This window comes from Paramisgurnus dabryanus, chromosome 9, assembly GCF_030506205.2.
Source record: "Paramisgurnus dabryanus chromosome 9, PD_genome_1.1, whole genome shotgun sequence".
NCBI classification, from domain to species: Eukaryota; Metazoa; Chordata; class Actinopteri; order Cypriniformes; family Cobitidae; genus Paramisgurnus; species Paramisgurnus dabryanus.
In genome coordinates, this window is record NC_133345.1 from 1,951,954 (window position 1) to 1,972,374 (window position 20,421).

The 20,421-nt window shown below is 37.6% G+C and overlaps 3 non-coding genes and 1 pseudogene across 3 annotated transcripts; all 4 read right to left on the reverse strand.

Moving 5' to 3' along the window:
• Positions 1-5,671: 5,671 nt before the first annotated feature.
• Positions 5,672-5,836, reverse strand: LOC135764571 (U1 spliceosomal RNA). Its single transcript, XR_010540099.1, has one exon. It is a non-coding gene; the product is annotated as a U1 spliceosomal RNA (small nuclear RNA).
• Positions 5,837-6,621: 785 nt separating this feature from the next.
• Positions 6,622-6,812, reverse strand: LOC135764429 (U2 spliceosomal RNA). The gene has a single exon (XR_010539977.1). It is a non-coding gene; the product is annotated as a U2 spliceosomal RNA (small nuclear RNA).
• Positions 6,813-12,487: 5,675 nt separating this feature from the next.
• On the reverse strand, positions 12,488-12,652 carry LOC135764573 (U1 spliceosomal RNA). Its single transcript, XR_010540101.1, has one exon. It is a non-coding gene; the product is annotated as a U1 spliceosomal RNA (small nuclear RNA).
• Positions 12,653-13,437: 785 nt separating this feature from the next.
• Positions 13,438-13,611, reverse strand: LOC135764547 (U2 spliceosomal RNA; annotated as a pseudogene).
• Between the last annotated feature and the right edge of the window lie 6,810 nt (positions 13,612-20,421).

A 20,421-nucleotide genomic window follows, 5' to 3' on the forward strand; every position in this document is an offset into this window, starting at 1 on the left:
ACCGGAATAGACGCAGCCAAAGGGGGAGCCGGCGAAGGCGCTGGCTTTTGGGGTGGAGGCTAGCGGGCATTTAACTCTATACGTTCTCATTGTATAACCCAGAGGTAGAACGTTGAGCTAGCAAATCAGAAGTTCATGTTTTAATGCAGGATCTGATCCACGCTCATGAGAGAGAGAGAGAGAGAGAGAGATAGAGAGAATTTAGAATTTTCAAAAAACCTTTATTACAAATTAAAACATTTTCATAACCTCAAATCAGAAAAAACAAAGAAAAAAATATATATAGTAACGGAAATAACAAAAAAATAAGCCAACATAGGAGCAAAGAACAAATCATCTTCAATAACCAGACACAGAGCTCCTCCATAATACCAAATCAATTCAAAAGAAAGAAGATCATTCATTGCTTTAAAGTATCTAAAACCAATAAGGATTCTAGATTTAACTTATTTTAAAAACTGCTAATGTATCATGGCTTCCGGGTCTGTCAACGTTGCTGTGGTTTTTCGACAGCTGTAATATGAAGGGTAGAGTGAAAAAAAATATTTAAGTGTTTTGAACATCCCAATTTGTTCGTTTACTTAGTATTTTCTTAATGTTTTCGAGTTAAAAAATAATTCTTAAATCGAGATACATTTACTTAATAAGCAAAGTGGCTTAGAATTTAAGTCTTGTTTACTGAAATAAATTCTAAAATGTAATAGGTTAAGGCTTAAAACAAGTAAAAATATCTGCCAGTGGGGTAAGAAAAATAAACCTAAATTGAGTTTATTATTGAATTAAGTTGAAACTAGAATTAAGTTTATTTTTCTTACCCCGCTGGCAGATATTTTTTATTTGTTTTAAATATAAACCTGTTGATTTTTATAATTTATTTCAATTATTTTACAAAGTATGCGATCTGATTTTTTTAATCGCGGTGTTTCTTTTATTCCTCGTTTCTTTTCCGTGCATTTGCTTTATTTATTTATTTTTGCTTGTTGCATTTAAATGCACATTTGATTTGTTGCCACATTATTATGTGTTAATGTATTTTTTAACATGTTTATCAACAAAAAGTGCGTTATTATAATTAATTATATAGCTGTGAAATATATACAAGAATTCCCAGCAAAAACAAAACGTTTTTATAACAATTTTCTATTACAATACATAATATCTTAAGCCACTTTGCTTACCAAGTAAATGTATCTCCATTTAAGCATTGTCAGATATTCACTAGAAAACAAGACAAAAACAGTAAGTAAGATATTAATTTACTTTTTTCTTTCAAACATAAATTTACAGACGGCTGGAAATTTTTAATAAAATAACTAGACATACCTATTCGGGTCTGCTCCCGTTTGCTGTGATGACGGGGGACTTAGTCCAAAGCACATTTTGAGGAATACTTACACATTTTACTTCTCATTTCTTTGAAATTAATTATGCATACACTATGGATTAAAAATGTCCCGACTGCGAACCTGATAAAACCCAGGTAAAAAGCAAATACAAATAAACCATTTTGATTTAGCAAAAGTTTACAAATAAATGCACTCCTTGCACACAACAAGCACGTCTAGTTACCATTCATATTTTGCGTGATTTAAGTTTCGTCGCATACATTTTGGAAGGCACACGATAAAAACAAAATAAGGCTTTTAATGTATGCCGACCTCATTCTCCGTTGAGGGCTTATCAATCATAATAAACGCTGTTAACTCTTCTCATTGAATGGTCTAAATCCAATGCTGGTAAAGAAATCAAATGTGCATTTAAACGCAACAAGCAAGCCGTAAAGCAATGGATGCAGGCAAACAAACGAGGAATAGCACATACACCACGATTAGATCATCGGGTCGCATACTTTGGAATTAATAAGAAATAATTATTCAGTCTAAAGAAATAAGAAGTAAAATGTCTAAGTATTTCTCCAAATGTGCACACTCATTACAATAAACGGGAGCAGACACGAATAGTTATGTATGTCTCGTTATTTTATTTAAAATTGATAAGCTGTCTAACATATGATATATTTTGATAATACGAAATGCTAAAAAAATAATATAACACCAATCGACAATATCTGTTATTGTTATTTTTACAAGTAAATTCATGTGTAGGAGAAAACAAAGCAGCTGTCAGTCCATACTATATTGAGTGGCCATCGTAGTGGTGCAACCTGAACGATGTTTTCCCTACTTCCGGTCAAAGCCGCCATTTTGTGAAATAGGCATATAGGTGACGCTGGAGCACGCGGCCATTGTCTCTGTTCAACAAAACAAGTATATATATACACATACGCATATTTTTCCTCAATCAATCACCGAATACAAGGTGCAATTCGATGCCAACTGACCCTTCTCTCTGGTTTCATGTTTGTAAGGAAAATTAAGGGGGAAATTACGATAGCATTTCAGCCAAACATTCATTCGTGCCACGCTGCTTTTCTTTGAACGAAAAAAAACCCTCTGCTCCCCCTACACAATTTCTTCTCCTGTTATTTTATGCTTAAAACAAGCAAATAAATCTGACTACAGGGTAAGAAAAAATTCGTGAACTTTTCCCATAAACACTTAATTCAAGAAAAATTGTCCCACCCCACTGGCCATTTTTTATCCACAATACACATTCGATGTCTGCAGGCACCATTGTCTTTGTTCAACGCAAACAATTCTGTTGCGTTTTTCTTTGAACGAAGTGCTCCGCCTAGATAATTTGACCCATATTCACATGGGTTTGTTTCTCGTTTTTTTTCTTTGAGAACAATCTATATAGCGCCTTCCACAATCGTTTTGGTGTTAGCTTTACGTAAAATAGAAACACAGAAAAGTACTGAGCGATGGTGAGACCACGAACGCGGAACGTATTATGGACCACGGACTGGCAAACAAACTGGCAACCACGCACTAAAGAAGCAAACTCTGATTTTAAACTCACCTTATTTGTCCCCGGAAAGCGCCAGAGTCGATGCACGGAGTGGACGGAACAAGCCTCGCTTCCATAGCCGAAGGTCAAAAATCCATTTAAACGTGTAGTCCCCGGTGTCCACTCGATCTTACCCAAAAAGCCGAGAAGCGATACCGCAATGGCATCCGGAGAAGGCGCTGGCTGTCGGGATGGAGGTTAGCGGGTCAGAGGTCCGGCACTGAAGGTCTGCGTTCATTATTCACCGTGTGCATTTCACTCTATATCCACTTTCTAATGTATAGCACTTGATAAGGATTAACAGTTTAAAAACAGAAATGCAAGACATCAGAAAATACATTTATTTTTTACTTTCATAACATGAGAGGTGTCATACAATAACAAATATGAGCTTTAAAATCACATTCCTAAGTTAAAAATATACATAAAAATAGATATATGGATCATTACACAAATCACTACTCAAAGGACCTATGTTAAATAACTGCTTCAATATTAATTAACAATAACATTTGGCCAAGGCAGTCCTTGTAAATAGACATATAAATAGACAAATAAAATCATGACATATATGCCGTAGAGCCTGAGATAGAGAAAAATAATAAGGAATTCTGCTTTTACTACCATCTCAGAAATATTGCCAGAATTAGAGGTTTTGTCTCAAGACAGGACTTCGAGAAACTTGTTCATGCTTTCATCACCAGCAGGGCCGATTATTGCAATGGTCAATGGATTTAAAAAGTACTGTTTCTTGTTTAAAAACCACTTCATGGCTACAATACATGACAGATATGCTAATCGAATATGAAACCGATTACTCGGATCAATAGGATCAGGTCATTTAGAAAAAACAAGGGTTCACTCAAAACAAGGTGCCTCAGCATTCAGTTATTATCAGCTTTCAGAAGAGATCAGATGTGCTTCAACAGTAGACACTTTTAAATCTAGATTAAAAACACATCAGTTTAACTTTGCATTTACTGAATGATTTAAAACAGTACGAATAAAACAGTACAAAAGAATAAAACAGTATGAACCTTACCTGTTATAAAGGGAATGAAGCTTACGGTATGGTGCTTACCTGCAGAAATAAATAAAGTACAATAAGAACACACAGAACTTCAATTTTCAAAATTATTTTAACATTAAATGATGATTATTTTACTGGTTTACCTGTTTGTGATTACCACAGGATCCCGTCACCTGGCTGCGGTCTTCATTTGGTGAACGGTTCTTCACTCATAATTGACCTATACAAGAAATAGAGAAGAATAATAAGCAATTCTGCTTTTACATGTAGATGTGTGCCCCAAGAACACAGACACACCGGCTCCAAAAAGTTTAAAAAGTACACATTTCTGTTATTTTAATGTGGCAAATGTGTCAGCTTTAAAAGAAGCATACATTACCTTTTAAAGAGGAAATACCTTTTGCATGAAATACCTTTACTCCCAGCATAAGCAAGCAATTTTCAAAATGCTTTTAAAAGTAAATAGTGATTATTTTACTTGTTTACCTGTTTGTGATTACCATGGAATCCTGTCACCATCATTTTTAAGCTTGTAAAGCAAATAATGAAATATTGACTTAGTAGGAAAAAATATTTTGGAAGTATCGTGATAAATGATGAAGAAAATATTTTGCAAAGTGATGGTTAGCACACGGTTGATGGTACCTATTAAATTCCATCATATTTTTTTATTCCTACTATGGAAGTCAATGGTGACTATCTGCTGTGGGTTTACCATCATTCCTCAAAATACCTTCTTTTGTGTTACTCAGAAAAAAACTAATCCTCGTGTTGTTGTAAGCCTGTATGCATGAGTAAATGATGACAGAATTATCATCATAAATTGAAATATCCCTTTAAACTGTATTTCCCCCCTTAAACCTAAACTTATTTTCCTACAGCAAGTCATTTAGGTAATCAAGAAAATACTTTACCCGTTGTCTTTGTGAGTTAAACAAATACAGCTACGCTTCCAGGTCTGTCGACGTTGCTGTGGTTTTTCGACAGCTGTAGTATGAAGGGTAGCGAATGAATGAATACATTGCAAAAAATCATTTCTTACTTGTTATTTCGAACTGTTTTAACTATACAAATATCTAGAAAGTCTTAAAATAAGATGCATTTTTTGATGAGCAAAATGCCCTAAGAAAATAAACCTAGCCTTTAGGGAGAAAAAACTCAGAATTTGGGCTTAAAACAAGCAAATAAATCTGCCAAAGGGGTAAGAAACAAATCTAGATATAAACACTTAATTCAAGAAAAATTGTCGTAGCCCATTGGCAGATTTGTTGGCTTGTTTAATGTACATGCATGTACAATATTTCAATTTGTCTTGTATTTATTAGCATTTTGTATTGCCCAACGCTGTCTAGGTTGTTTAACTGTTGTCATTTTCTTATAAAAGCCTTTATAATTTATTAGTTTGGATGATTGCCATTCCCGAGAACCTCTTATATTGGAAGTAAAAGAATCATCTAAGCATTATTTTGTGCTCTTAGACATGTAGCCGTTTGATTGTGGTTCTATTTAATGGCTAGTCTATTCGTTTGGAATGGTCAAACGGCTATTAGATTTTCACTGACAGCCCAAATTAAGCCTTGTTTTAGCCTAGACACTTATTCGCTGTCTATTAAAAGTTATGTAGTCGTTGAATAGCCGCTTTTTTGATGACTAATGTATTCTTGGGCCGTGGTTAGACGTCTCTTGGATTTTACGTAAAACGACAAGCGAATCTATTTTTAACACAAAGGTCAGGGGAGAGCGCGAACGCAGTCCCCCACTATCAGAAATTTTGCAGTCGAGATTCCCACATTTGGGGAATTCGCAAAGGGTCAGCCCAACCGGAGTGCAATGGCTGAGCCTCGCCCTGGGTGAACCACCTTCATGATCATGGTGTCTCCCCTGCCAGGTAAGTATGAGCGACACCCTTTGAGGCCAGACGGCCGCATCTTCCTGTGACCGATCACATCGACGGCGCCCCCGGAGGCCGTCCGACTAACATTTCATTTACTGTGTGTGACCAGGTGGAAAGCGCACGAAGCCACGTCTGAGACCAAACATTCTTCGAGATCTACCCTGTTTTTATTCCGTTTCCAGCCCGGTTGAACCGTGTAGAGTGAAATATGTGAAACAATTTAAATCAAATGGATTTAAATTGCGCATTCAAATATATGGTTTCGTTATTACAAAGTAACTTTACGTGGAATAGAAACAAAAAAAAATGTACAGAGCAATCAAGAAACAACGAAAGCATAGCAATTTTAGAACGTGGATAAATAAAAACACAGGGCTCAATGACTTACCCGTTGTCGTTGTGAGTTAAACAAGTACAGCTATGCTTCCAGGTCTGTCGACGTTGCTGTGGTTTTTCGACAGCTGTAGTATGAAGGGTAGTGAAAAAAGTTTTCAGGTGTTTTTAACATTCCAATCGGTCTCGTTCGCTTTTGTTGCGCCTTCAGCTGTGTCGAGGATGTTTAATTCGTCCTCGTATCACCTCCGCAAACTTGTAAAGAAATTAATTAAATACATTACAAAAACATTTCTTTATCAGCGTGTTCATTTCCACGCAAGCTTTTCGTTAAACCAATAAAGCCAACGAAATCACAGCAATTTTAAAACACACGGATTAGAAAAAACACCGTCATTCACGCACAAAAGAAGCAAATTCTTTTTTTTATACTTGACTTATTTATCCCCGAGATGGGGAGCGCACCATTCATGGAAACACTGCAATACCATGTTGATGCATGGAGTGGAAGGAGCAAGCTCCGCTTCCATTTCCGAAGGTCAAAAATCCATTTAACATATAGTCCCCGGATAGGAGACGTATCAGACATTAAACTGATAAGAACAGATACTACACTTGATCTTAGCCAAAAGGCCGAGAAGCGATACCGGAATAGACGCAGCCAAAGGGGGAGCCGGCGAAGGCGCTGGCTTTTGGGGTGGAGGCTAGCGGGCATTTAACTCTATACGTTCTCATTGTATAACCCAGAGGTAGAACGTTGAGCTAGCAAATCAGAAGTTCATGTTTTAATGCAGGATCTGATCCACGCTCATGAGAGAGAGAGAGAGAGAGAGAGAGAGATAGAGAGAATTTAGAATTTTCAAAAAACCTTTATTACAAATTAAAACATTTTCATAACCTCAAATCAGAAAAAACAAAGAAAAAAATATATATAGTAACGGAAATAACAAAAAAATAAGCCAACATAGGAGCAAAGAACAAATCATCTTCAATAACCAGACACAGAGCTCCTCCATAATACCAAATCAATTCAAAAGAAAGAAGATCATTCATTGCTTTAAAGTATCTAAAACCAATAAGGATTCTAGATTTAACTTATTTTAAAAACTGCTAATGTATCATGGCTTCCGGGTCTGTCAACGTTGCTGTGGTTTTTCGACAGCTGTAATATGAAGGGTAGAGTGAAAAAAAATATTTAAGTGTTTTGAACATCCCAATTTGTTCGTTTACTTAGTATTTTCTTAATGTTTTCGAGTTAAAAAATAATTCTTAAATCGAGATACATTTACTTAATAAGCAAAGTGGCTTAGAATTTAAGTCTTGTTTACTGAAATAAATTCTAAAATGTAATAGGTTAAGGCTTAAAACAAGTAAAAATATCTGCCAGTGGGGTAAGAAAAATAAACCTAAATTGAGTTTATTATTGAATTAAGTTGAAACTAGAATTAAGTTTATTTTTCTTACCCCGCTGGCAGATATTTTTTATTTGTTTTAAATATAAACCTGTTGATTTTTATAATTTATTTCAATTATTTTACAAAGTATGCGATCTGATTTTTTTAATCGCGGTGTTTCTTTTATTCCTCGTTTCTTTTCCGTGCATTTGCTTTATTTATTTATTTTTGCTTGTTGCATTTAAATGCACATTTGATTTGTTGCCACATTATTATGTGTTAATGTATTTTTTAACATGTTTATCAACAAAAAGTGCGTTATTATAATTAATTATATAGCTGTGAAATATATACAAGAATTCCCAGCAAAAACAAAACGTTTTTATAACAATTTTCTATTACAATACATAATATCTTAAGCCACTTTGCTTACCAAGTAAATGTATCTCCATTTAAGCATTGTCAGATATTCACTAGAAAACAAGACAAAAACAGTAAGTAAGATATTAATTTACTTTTTTCTTTCAAACATAAATTTACAGACGGCTGGAAATTTTTAATAAAATAACTAGACATACCTATTCGGGTCTGCTCCCGTTTGCTGTGATGACGGGGGACTTAGTCCAAAGCACATTTTGAGGAATACTTACACATTTTACTTCTCATTTCTTTGAAATTAATTATGCATACACTATGGATTAAAAATGTCCCGACTGCGAACCTGATAAAACCCAGGTAAAAAGCAAATACAAATAAACCATTTTGATTTAGCAAAAGTTTACAAATAAATGCACTCCTTGCACACAACAAGCACGTCTAGTTACCATTCATATTTTGCGTGATTTAAGTTTCGTCGCATACATTTTGGAAGGCACACGATAAAAACAAAATAAGGCTTTTAATGTATGCCGACCTCATTCTCCGTTGAGGGCTTATCAATCATAATAAACGCTGTTAACTCTTCTCATTGAATGGTCTAAATCCAATGCTGGTAAAGAAATCAAATGTGCATTTAAACGCAACAAGCAAGCCGTAAAGCAATGGATGCAGGCAAACAAACGAGGAATAGCACATACACCACGATTAGATCATCGGGTCGCATACTTTGGAATTAATAAGAAATAATTATTCAGTCTAAAGAAATAAGAAGTAAAATGTCTAAGTATTTCTCCAAATGTGCACACTCATTACAATAAACGGGAGCAGACACGAATAGTTATGTATGTCTCGTTATTTTATTTAAAATTGATAAGCTGTCTAACATATGATATATTTTGATAATACGAAATGCTAAAAAAATAATATAACACCAATCGACAATATCTGTTATTGTTATTTTTACAAGTAAATTCATGTGTAGGAGAAAACAAAGCAGCTGTCAGTCCATACTATATTGAGTGGCCATCGTAGTGGTGCAACCTGAACGATGTTTTCCCTACTTCCGGTCAAAGCCGCCATTTTGTGAAATAGGCATATAGGTGACGCTGGAGCACGCGGCCATTGTCTCTGTTCAACAAAACAAGTATATATATACACATACGCATATTTTTCCTCAATCAATCACCGAATACAAGGTGCAATTCGATGCCAACTGACCCTTCTCTCTGGTTTCATGTTTGTAAGGAAAATTAAGGGGGAAATTACGATAGCATTTCAGCCAAACATTCATTCGTGCCACGCTGCTTTTCTTTGAACGAAAAAAAACCCTCTGCTCCCCCTACACAATTTCTTCTCCTGTTATTTTATGCTTAAAACAAGCAAATAAATCTGACTACAGGGTAAGAAAAAATTCGTGAACTTTTCCCATAAACACTTAATTCAAGAAAAATTGTCCCACCCCACTGGCCATTTTTTATCCACAATACACATTCGATGTCTGCAGGCACCATTGTCTTTGTTCAACGCAAACAATTCTGTTGCGTTTTTCTTTGAACGAAGTGCTCCGCCTAGATAATTTGACCCATATTCACATGGGTTTGTTTCTCGTTTTTTTTCTTTGAGAACAATCTATATAGCGCCTTCCACAATCGTTTTGGTGTTAGCTTTACGTAAAATAGAAACACAGAAAAGTACTGAGCGATGGTGAGACCACGAACGCGGAACGTATTATGGACCACGGACTGGCAAACAAACTGGCAACCACGCACTAAAGAAGCAAACTCTGATTTTAAACTCACCTTATTTGTCCCCGGAAAGCGCCAGAGTCGATGCACGGAGTGGACGGAACAAGCCTCGCTTCCATAGCCGAAGGTCAAAAATCCATTTAAACGTGTAGTCCCCGGTGTCCACTCGATCTTACCCAAAAAGCCGAGAAGCGATACCGCAATGGCATCCGGAGAAGGCGCTGGCTGTCGGGATGGAGGTTAGCGGGTCAGAGGTCCGGCACTGAAGGTCTGCGTTCATTATTCACCGTGTGCATTTCACTCTATATCCACTTTCTAATGTATAGCACTTGATAAGGATTAACAGTTTAAAAACAGAAATGCAAGACATCAGAAAATACATTTATTTTTTACTTTCATAACATGAGAGGTGTCATACAATAACAAATATGAGCTTTAAAATCACATTCCTAAGTTAAAAATATACATAAAAATAGATATATGGATCATTACACAAATCACTACTCAAAGGACCTATGTTAAATAACTGCTTCAATATTAATTAACAATAACATTTGGCCAAGGCAGTCCTTGTAAATAGACATATAAATAGACAAATAAAATCATGACATATATGCCGTAGAGCCTGAGATAGAGAAAAATAATAAGGAATTCTGCTTTTACTACCATCTCAGAAATATTGCCAGAATTAGAGGTTTTGTCTCAAGACAGGACTTAGAGAAACTTGTTCATGCTTTCATCACCAGCAGGGCCGATTATTGCAATGGTCAATGGATTTAAAAAGTACTGTTTCTTGTTTAAAAACCACTTCATGGCTACAATACATGACAGATATGCTAATCGAATATGAAACCGATTACTCGGATCAATAGGATCAGGTCATTTAGAAAAAACAAGGGTTCACTCAAAACAAGGTGCCTCAGCATTCAGTTATTATCAGCTTTCAGAAGAGATCAGATGTGCTTCAACAGTAGACACTTTTAAATCTAGATTAAAAACACATCAGTTTAACTTTGCATTTACTGAATGATTTAAAACAGTACGAATAAAACAGTACAAAAGAATAAAACAGTATGAACCTTACCTGTTATAAAGGGAATGAAGCTTACGGTATGGTGCTTACCTGCAGAAATAAATAAAGTACAATAAGAACACACAGAACTTCAATTTTCAAAATTATTTTAACATTAAATGATGATTATTTTACTGGTTTACCTGTTTGTGATTACCACAGGATCCCGTCACCTGGCTGCGGTCTTCATTTGGTGAACGGTTCTTCACTCATAATTGACCTATACAAGAAATAGAGAAGAATAATAAGCAATTCTGCTTTTACATGTAGATGTGTGCCCCAAGAACACAGACACACCGGCTCCAAAAAGTTTAAACAGTACACATTTCTGTTATTTTAATGTGGCAAATGTGTCAGCTTTAAAAGAAGCATACATTACCTTTTAAAGAGGAAATACCTTTTGCATGAAATACCTTTACTCCCAGCATAAGCAAGCAATTTTCAAAATGCTTTTAAAAGTAAATAGTGATTATTTTACTTGTTTACCTGTTTGTGATTACCATGTAATCCTGTCACCATCATTTTTAAGCTTGTAAAGCAAATAATGAAATATTGACTTAGTAGGAAAAAATATTTTGGAAGTATCGTGATAAATGATGAAGAAAATATTTTGCAAAGTGATGGTTAGCACACGGTTGATGGTACCTATTAAATTCCATCATATTTTTTTATTCCTACTATGGAAGTCAATGGTGACTATCTGCTGTGGGTTTACCATCATTCCTCAAAATACCTTCTTTTGTGTTACTCAGAAAAAAACTAATCCTCGTGTTGTTGTAAGCCTGTATGCATGAGTAAATGATGACAGAATTATCATCATAAATTGAAATATCCCTTTAAACTGTATTTCCCCCCTTAAACCTAAACTTATTTTCCTACAGCAAGTCATTTAGGTAATCAAGAAAATACTTTACCCGTTGTCTTTGTGAGTTAAACAAATACAGCTACGCTTCCAGGTCTGTCGACGTTGCTGTGGTTTTTCGACAGCTGTAGTATGAAGGGTAGCGAATGAATGAATACATTGCAAAAAATCATTTCTTACTTGTTATTTCGAACTGTTTTAACTATACAAATATCTAGAAAGTCTTAAAATAAGATGCATTTTTTGATGAGCAAAATGCCCTAAGAAAATAAACCTAGCCTTTAGGGAGAAAAAACTCAGAATTTGGGCTTAAAACAAGCAAATAAATCTGCCAAAGGGGTAAGAAACAAATCTAGATATAAACACTTAATTCAAGAAAAATTGTCGTAGCCCATTGGCAGATTTGTTGGCTTGTTTAATGTACATGCATGTACAATATTTCAATTTGTCTTGTATTTATTAGCATTTTGTATTGCCCAACGCTGTCTAGGTTGTTTAACTGTTGTCATTTTCTTATAAAAGCCTTTATAATTTATTAGTTTGGATGATTGCCATTCCCGAGAACCTCTTATATTGGAAGTAAAAGAATCATCTAAGCATTATTTTGTGCTCTTAGACATGTAGCCGTTTGATTTTGGTTCTATTTAATGGCTAGTCTATTCGTTTGGAATGGTCAAACGGCTATTAGATTTTCACTGACAGCCCAAATTAAGCCTTGTTTTAGCCTAGACACTTATTCGCTGTCTATTAAAAGTTATGTAGTCGTTGAATAGCCGCTTTTTTGATGACTAATGTATTCTTGGGCCGTGGTTAGACGTCTCTTGGATTTTACGTAAAACGACAAGCGAATCTATTTTTAACACAAAGGTCAGGGGAGAGCGCGAACGCAGTCCCCCACTATCAGAAATTTTGCAGTCGAGATTCCCACATTTGGGGAATTCGCAAAGGGTCAGCCCAACCGGAGTGCAATGGCTGAGCCTCGCCCTGGGTGAACCACCTTCATGATCATGGTGTCTCCCCTGCCAGGTAAGTATGAGCGACACCCTTTGAGGCCAGACGGCCGCATCTTCCTGTGACCGATCACATCGACGGCGCCCCCGGAGGCCGTCCGACTAACATTTCATTTACTGTGTGTGACCAGGTGGAAAGCGCACGAAGCCACGTCTGAGACCAAACATTCTTCGAGATCTACCCTGTTTTTATTCCGTTTCCAGCCCGGTTGAACCGTGTAGAGTGAAATATGTGAAACAATTTAAATCAAATGGATTTAAATTGCGCATTCAAATATATGGTTTCGTTATTACAAAGTAACTTTACGTGGAATAGAAACAAAAAAAAATGTACAGAGCAATCAAGAAACAACGAAAGCATAGCAATTTTAGAACGTGGATAAATAAAAACACAGGGCTCAATGACTTACCCGTTGTCGTTGTGAGTTAAACAAGTACAGCTATGCTTCCAGGTCTGTCGACGTTGCTGTGGTTTTTCGACAGCTGTAGTATGAAGGGTAGTGAAAAAAGTTTTCAGGTGTTTTTAACATTCCAATCGGTCTCGTTCGCTTTTGTTGCGCCTTCAGCTGTGTCGAGGATGTTTAATTCGTCCTCGTATCACCTCCGCAAACTTGTAAAGAAATTAATTAAATACATTACAAAAACATTTCTTTATCAGCGTGTTCATTTCCACGCAAGCTTTTCGTTAAACCAATAAAGCCAACGAAATCACAGCAATTTTAAAACACACGGATTAGAAAAAACACCGTCATTCACGCACAAAAGAAGCAAATTCTTTTTTTTATACTTGACTTATTTATCCCCGAGATGGGGAGCGCACCATTCATGGAAACACTGCAATACCATGTTGATGCATGGAGTGGAAGGAGCAAGCTCCGCTTCCATTTCCGAAGGTCAAAAATCCATTTAACATATAGTCCCCGGATAGGAGACGTATCAGACATTAAACTGATAAGAACAGATTTTTTCTTTCGAAAAATTTTTTATTGACACCATTTTACAACATTCATTTAAAACCACTTATTTTTGATACACACATGCATTAATAAAACTTCTAAGAGTTTAACGAGATAAAAATTTAAAAAAAAAACTCTTTTTAATATATTATGTAAGAAACAAAGTGGTTAAAAAGAAAATAAATAACAACGTTTCATCATTAAATAAATACATTAAAATCATCAAAAATAAAATGCCTTTATTTGTACAGGGCCGGGGTGAGTCCCTATCAAAAGCCTTCACCCCACTCAACAGAACATGCATTTTTTTAACTTGGTGCCCAGAGGAGATCCCCACCCTCCGGCCCGCTGGCCCGCTGTTCCCGTAGCCGGTGGTGGTCTGGGTGCATCTACGGGCAGCCAGGCACGGTGGCAAGCTGGGACCTCCCTGTGGTACCCCGACCCCTTCATCCGAATGATTATGTCCGGTGCCCCTGCAGCATAGATTTCACCCTCTGCTCGCGTGCGTGGAGGGGCACCGTAACACGTTTCCCCACCAGCAGGTTCCTGGTGGTCCAGATGGTGTCCTTAATGGCGTTTAGGGTGAGCCAGAGCGAGGCGAATTGTTGGGCAGACAAATCCCTCAAGCCCCGACCCACCCCGAGGACTGCGAGCTTGTAATCCATCTGGACCCCACCTGCTGGCAGGCACGGGCAATACAGAGGGCCGGTTCTGGCCCACAGGTCCCTCGCATTACCGCACTCCCAGAGCAGATGTCGTACGGTCTCCGGAAGGTTGCACCCAGTCTGTGGGCAGACTGGGTTCCTGGCCATACCCCGGGAGTGCATTACCGCCCTGACTGGGAGGATCTCATGGGCGACCAACCATGCCAAATCTTTAAGTCTGTTCTGAAGAGCGGGGTGGGCAGCGTTCCTCCAAACTTGTTGGGCCTCACTTAATGTGAGGCCTGGGATTGGACTCACTGGTTCCCGGTCCTGCACAAAAGAGACAATATTCTTGTGATTAGTTAAAATGGTGACTTCTTCTTTCTCTAAAACATACTTCTTTAAAAACGTCTTAATAAAACAATGTTCTTTGGACAAGTTAAAAGAAACTGGAGTTCTTAAATCAACTGGTAAAATCTTTAGAGCTCTTAAGTAAGACCCCATCCAGAAACGGGTCATGGCAGCTGTCTTGTTCTCTCTGGATGGGGTCAGTGCATATCCAATGTGAAGGGCGGTGAAGCGGCTTCCTAAAAACAGGTGGGGATCTGGAAGGCCTTTTCCTCCATTCTCAGGTCTTTTCTTGAAGACCTCCCTTTTAAGTCTTTCCCATTTGGACCCCCACACGAAATAAAACACCGCCCTTTCCAGCTCTACCAGGAAACTCCTGGGGGGACTAAAAACAGAACAGACAAGCAAAATCAATGGTAAAATCACAGATTTAAAAATTAAAATTTTACCCTCGATCGTCAATTGTCTCAGTCCCCAAAACCCCAGTCTTTTCCTAACTTTCCCTAGCAGGTCAGTCCAGTTTCCCCGGCCACCACCCTCCTTGTCAAATTTTACTCCTAAAATTTTTAAGTCAGTCGTTTTAAAATCCACATCCAATTGTCCTGTGTCTATGTTTCCCCACGGCCCAAAGAGCAGGGCCTCGGACTTACTCCTGTTAAGTTTAGCGCCCGAGGCCCGACCGTACCAGTCAGTCAAGTCCATTGCTCTTTGTAAAGATGTAATGTCAGTGGCTAAAATGGTCACGTCGTCCATATATAAAACGCAGGTCGCTGTCAGTCCACCGGTTCCAGGAACGTCCAGTCCTTTAATCCATTTATCCCTTCTCAAGATCTGTGCCAGTGGCTCAATGCATGCCACATACAGGAGGGGAGATAAAGGGCACCCCTGACGGACACCACTGCGTATATTTACCGCTTTTGATAAATGCCCATTTACCAAGATTTTGCTGACTAAGCCATTGTACAGCAGTCCCACCCAGGCTATAAACCTCCCTGGAAAACCCATTTTTTGCAGTACCCCAAACAGATACTGGTGCGAGACCCGGTCAAATGCTTTTTCAAAATCTAAATTTAGGACTACTAGCCTAATGTTTCTGTCTCTCGCATAACAGATGGCATCTCTAATCAGCACCAGGCTGTCCGTGATCTTCCTCCCAGGCACAGCACAAGCTTGATCCAGGTGGATTACGTCCTCTAAAACCTTTGACATTCGTGTTGCTAAAATTTTGCTAAAAAGCTTTACGTCGAAATTTAAAAGTGTTAAAGGGCGCCAGTTTTTAAGTTCAGTCTTGTCTCCTTTTTTATGCAGTAGTGAAACTATCCCTAATCTAAAACTGTCAGGAAGTCTGTCAGAAGTCTCCAATTCTTTAAAAACTGTCAGTAACTCATGTGCTAAAATGTCCCAGAAAGTCAAATAAAACTCTAGTGGGAGTCCGTCCATTCCTGGGGACTTCCCCCTTTTAAAACCTTTAAGAGCATTTTGAATTTCTAAAACCGTAAAATCTTGAGATAAAAGCACATTTTTGTCACTTACCTTTTTCTCTACAAATTCTAAAACTTCCTGTAAAATGTCATTTTCCACTTCCTTTTTGTCATATAGGTTTTCATAAAAATCCGTAACCCCATTTAAAATGTCTTTTGTTGTGTGCACTTCCCTCCCCCCACATTTCAGAGATGTTATTGACCCTCCCCGTGTAATTATCTTTCTAAAAAAATATCTAGTGCACTTTTCTCCTTCTTCAATATCCCTCTCTCTGCTCCTTAAAATGACACCTTTACTAAGAGTTTCACTTAACACTGACATTTCCTTTTTCACTTCTTTAATATCTTCACTAAAATCATGTCCTTTGTTTAAAAGATTAAAATATCTTTGTAGTCTTTTTTGCAGCCCCACCATGCGTCTCTTTTCCTTATTTTTTCTAGTTTTCCCTACACTCCTAAAAAAACGTCTAGTTCTTTCTTTGACCATTTCCCACCACCGTGCCCGTGAATCATAAAAATCTTGCAAGGTCTGCCATTGGCTGAACTGCTCTCTGTATTCTTTAATAACATGTTCATCTTGCAATAGAGAGCAGTTCAGCTTCCACAGACCCCCCCCTACTGTCACATCCGTGGGAAAAGAAAGAGTACAAGACAACATTACATGATCAGAATAAAAAACAGGGGTTAATGTTGCATCAGTCGGCGGGCAGTGTCTTGAAAAGACATAGTCGATTCGAGAGGCCCTGGTGCCATCACCACTGAACCAGGTGAAGCCCTCCTCTCTTTGATGCATTGTTTTAAAACAGTCGACTAAATTAAAATCTTTTACAATGCCCTGCAATAAAACTGATGTCTTATCAACTTTAAAATCATCTCCTGCCCTTCTTCTATCTTTTTGAGTTAAAACACAATTAAAATCCCCTGCTACAACAAGAGGAACCCTACCTAGCATGTGGGGCTGTAAGTCCTCTAAAAGTTCATACCGGTCATTTTTATCAGTAAAACCATACACATTAAGAACCGTAAAATCTTTATCTAAAAAGGTCAAATTAACTAAAATTGCCCGCCCATCTCTCACCACAGTGCAGTCCTTCACCACTATGTGTGGATTATTTATTAAAATTGCAACCCCATCATTTTTGTTGCCATTTGAGCCACTCCATACGGATGGTCCCTGGGTCCACATCTCCTCCAGTTCCCTGTAACTACTTTTAAAAGGCAGAGCACACTCTTGCAGTAAAAACATATCAGATTTAACAGTTTTTAAAAATGATAGGACACTCTGTGCTCTTGTGGTGGATCTCACACTTCTCACATTGATAGTAGAGATAGTGAGAGCCATGAGCAATATGGTTAAAAGCAGTATGAACTTAAAAAGAACTTTTAAAAACATGTTAAAAGACTACAAAAATAATTAAAATCATAATATTTCTTGAGATACCTGCTCCTCCTTGATCTCAACCAAATTTGAGTCCGGAGAGCAGGTTGGTGCTGCCCGAGAAGCCACAGAGGGTCCCTCTTGTGGCTCCTTGGGCGATGATGTTCTTAGCCTAATTTGAAGAAAAGATACCTCATTGGGGGATTCTTGGGGCCACACACGATCCAGATCTTCCAAAGAGGAACTATCTGGTTGCTGTGTGGCCCGAAGCTTTTTCTCCTCTGTCTTGGACAAAGGAGATCCCGCAGGCCTTTTCTGCACTTGAGCACTTGGGAGTGAACAATCAGTTTCACTCCCACTAGAATCAGTACTCACCTCAGGCACAGTAATCATGCTGGAAACCGTTTCATCATCATCATCACCTTCTTTCTCTTCCTCCCCTTGTTCAACCACATTTGACTCCGCCCCTGGGGCCACCCCACTTCCTTCAATTTGCCCAATCCCTGAGGCTGGCTGGGATATTGAATTTCCCGCCAAAACCTCAGGGACCGCCTCCTCCTCCCTTTGTTCCAGTGTTTGTTGGACATGTGGGGCGGCCATCTTGGGTGCCTTAAGCTTGTTGGCAAAACTTTTTGGGCAATCTCTGTAGAGATGGTTTGAATCTCCACAAAGATTGCACCTCCTGCCATTGGTACATTCTTCAAAAGTATGACCAGTTTCTCTGCACTTCCCACATATTAATTCCTGGCATGCTTCAGCGAGATGCCCCATACTTCCACATTTCCTACACAGTTTGGGCATCCCCTGATAGTGAATGTAGCCCCTGTTTTCTCCCAGCACAATCATTGAAGGCAGATGTCTCAGGCCTAGGTAGCCCCCAGCGTCTTCCCATTGTTTGATGGGAATTCGCCAGGAGCAGTTCCAAATGCCATCCTCATCAAGCACCTTGATAGGTGGGCCACGAACAGTGCAAAATCTACCCAGCCAAACACAAATGTCTTCACCAGTTACTGTTTCATTAAACATCCTGACAATCACAGTTTTAAGTGTGTTATCAGAAAGCCTTTCCACAGTAAACATAGAAAACTGGGCCTTTACAACCTCAAATCTTTGCCAGAAATCAGTAAGCAAGGAAGCACTATTAAAACTCAAATCAAAGCCTTTGTTAAAAGGCAACGTCATCAAACAATTAATTTCTGTAGCTTTGAAGTCAAGGGCTTTTTGGACAAACTTCCTGGAGAAATCAAGACGTGACATCCCCAGGAGCTTACCCTCAACTTCTTTAAATAAAAACCGCACGCTGTGGTGCCTCCGCACGCCGGCACGAGCAGCCGACATGTTGGAGGCACCAACAGCTTAAAATATACTAAAAACACACACTAAAACCAATAAACAATTTAAAAATTCAAACTTACCTTAAAACGATCGTTGCACAAATGCAGTGTCTTCTTTAAAACCTGATAAAAGAGAAAAAAAGCAAGCAAAAAGCAAGCAAAAAGCAGTATATACCTCCCTGCAGATATGTGGTTTAAGCTATAGAAAAGCTAAAACCTAAAAACCTGCAATGAGGCGATCACTCCCCCTTGTGGCCAGACACTTGATCTTAGCCAAAAGGCCGAGAAGCGATACCGGAATAGACGCAGCCAAAGGGGGAGCCGGCGAAGGCGCTGGCTTTTGGGGTGGAGGCTAGCGGGCATTTAACTCTATACGTTCTCATTGTATAACCCAGAGGTAGAACGTTGAGCTAGCAAATCAGAAGTTCATGTTTTAATGCAGGATCTGATCCACGCTCATGAGAGAGAGAGAGAGAGAGAGAGATAGAGAGAATTTAGAATTTTCAAAAAACCTTTATTACAAATTAAAACATTTTCATAACCTCAAATCAGAAAAAACAAAGAAAAATATATATATAGTAACGGAAATAACAAAAAAATAAGCCAACATAGGAGCAAAGAACAAATCATCTTCAATAACCAGACACAGAGCTCCTCCATAATACCAAATCAATTCAAAAGAAAGAAGATCATTCATTGCTTTAAAGTATCTAAAACCAATAAGGATTCTAGATTTAACTTATTTTAAAAACTGCTAATGTATCATGGCTTCCGGGTCTGTCAACGTTGCTGTGGTTTTTCGACAGCTGTAATATGAAGGGTAGAGTGAAAAAAAATATTTAAGTGTTTTGAACATCCCAATTTGTTCGTTTACTTAGTATTTTCTTAATGTTTTCGAGTTAAAAAATAATTCTTAAATCGAGATACATTTACTTAATAAGCAAAGTGGCTTAGAATTTAAGTCTTGTTTACTGAAATAAATTCTAAAATGTAATAGGTTAAGGCTTAAAACAAGTAAAAATATCTGCCAGTGGGGTAAGAAAAATAAACCTAAATTGAGTTTATTATTGAATTAAGTTGAAACTAGAATTAAGTTTATTTTTCTTACCCCGCTGGCAGATATTTTTTATTTGTTTTAAATATAAACCTGTTGATTTTTATAATTTATTTCAATTATTTTACAAAGTATGCGATCTGATTTTTTTAATCGCGGTGTTTCTTTTATTCCTCGTTTCTTTTCCGTGCATTTGCTTTATTTATTTATTTTTGCTTGTTGCATTTAAATGCACATTTGATTTGTTGCCACATTATTATGTGTTAATGTATTTTTTAACATGTTTATCAACAAAAAGTGCGTTATTATAATTAATTATATAGCTGTGAAATATATACAAGAATTCCCAGCAAAAACAAAACGTTTTTATAACAATTTTCTATTACAATACATAATATCTTAAGCCACTTTGCTTACCAAGTAAATGTATCTCCATTTAAGCATTGTCAGATATTCACTAGAAAACAAGACAAAAACAGTAAGTAAGATATTAATTTACTTTTTTCTTTCAAACATAAATTTACAGACGGCTGGAAATTTTTAATAAAATAACTAGCCATACCTATTCGGGTCTGCTCCCGTTTGCTGTGATGACGGG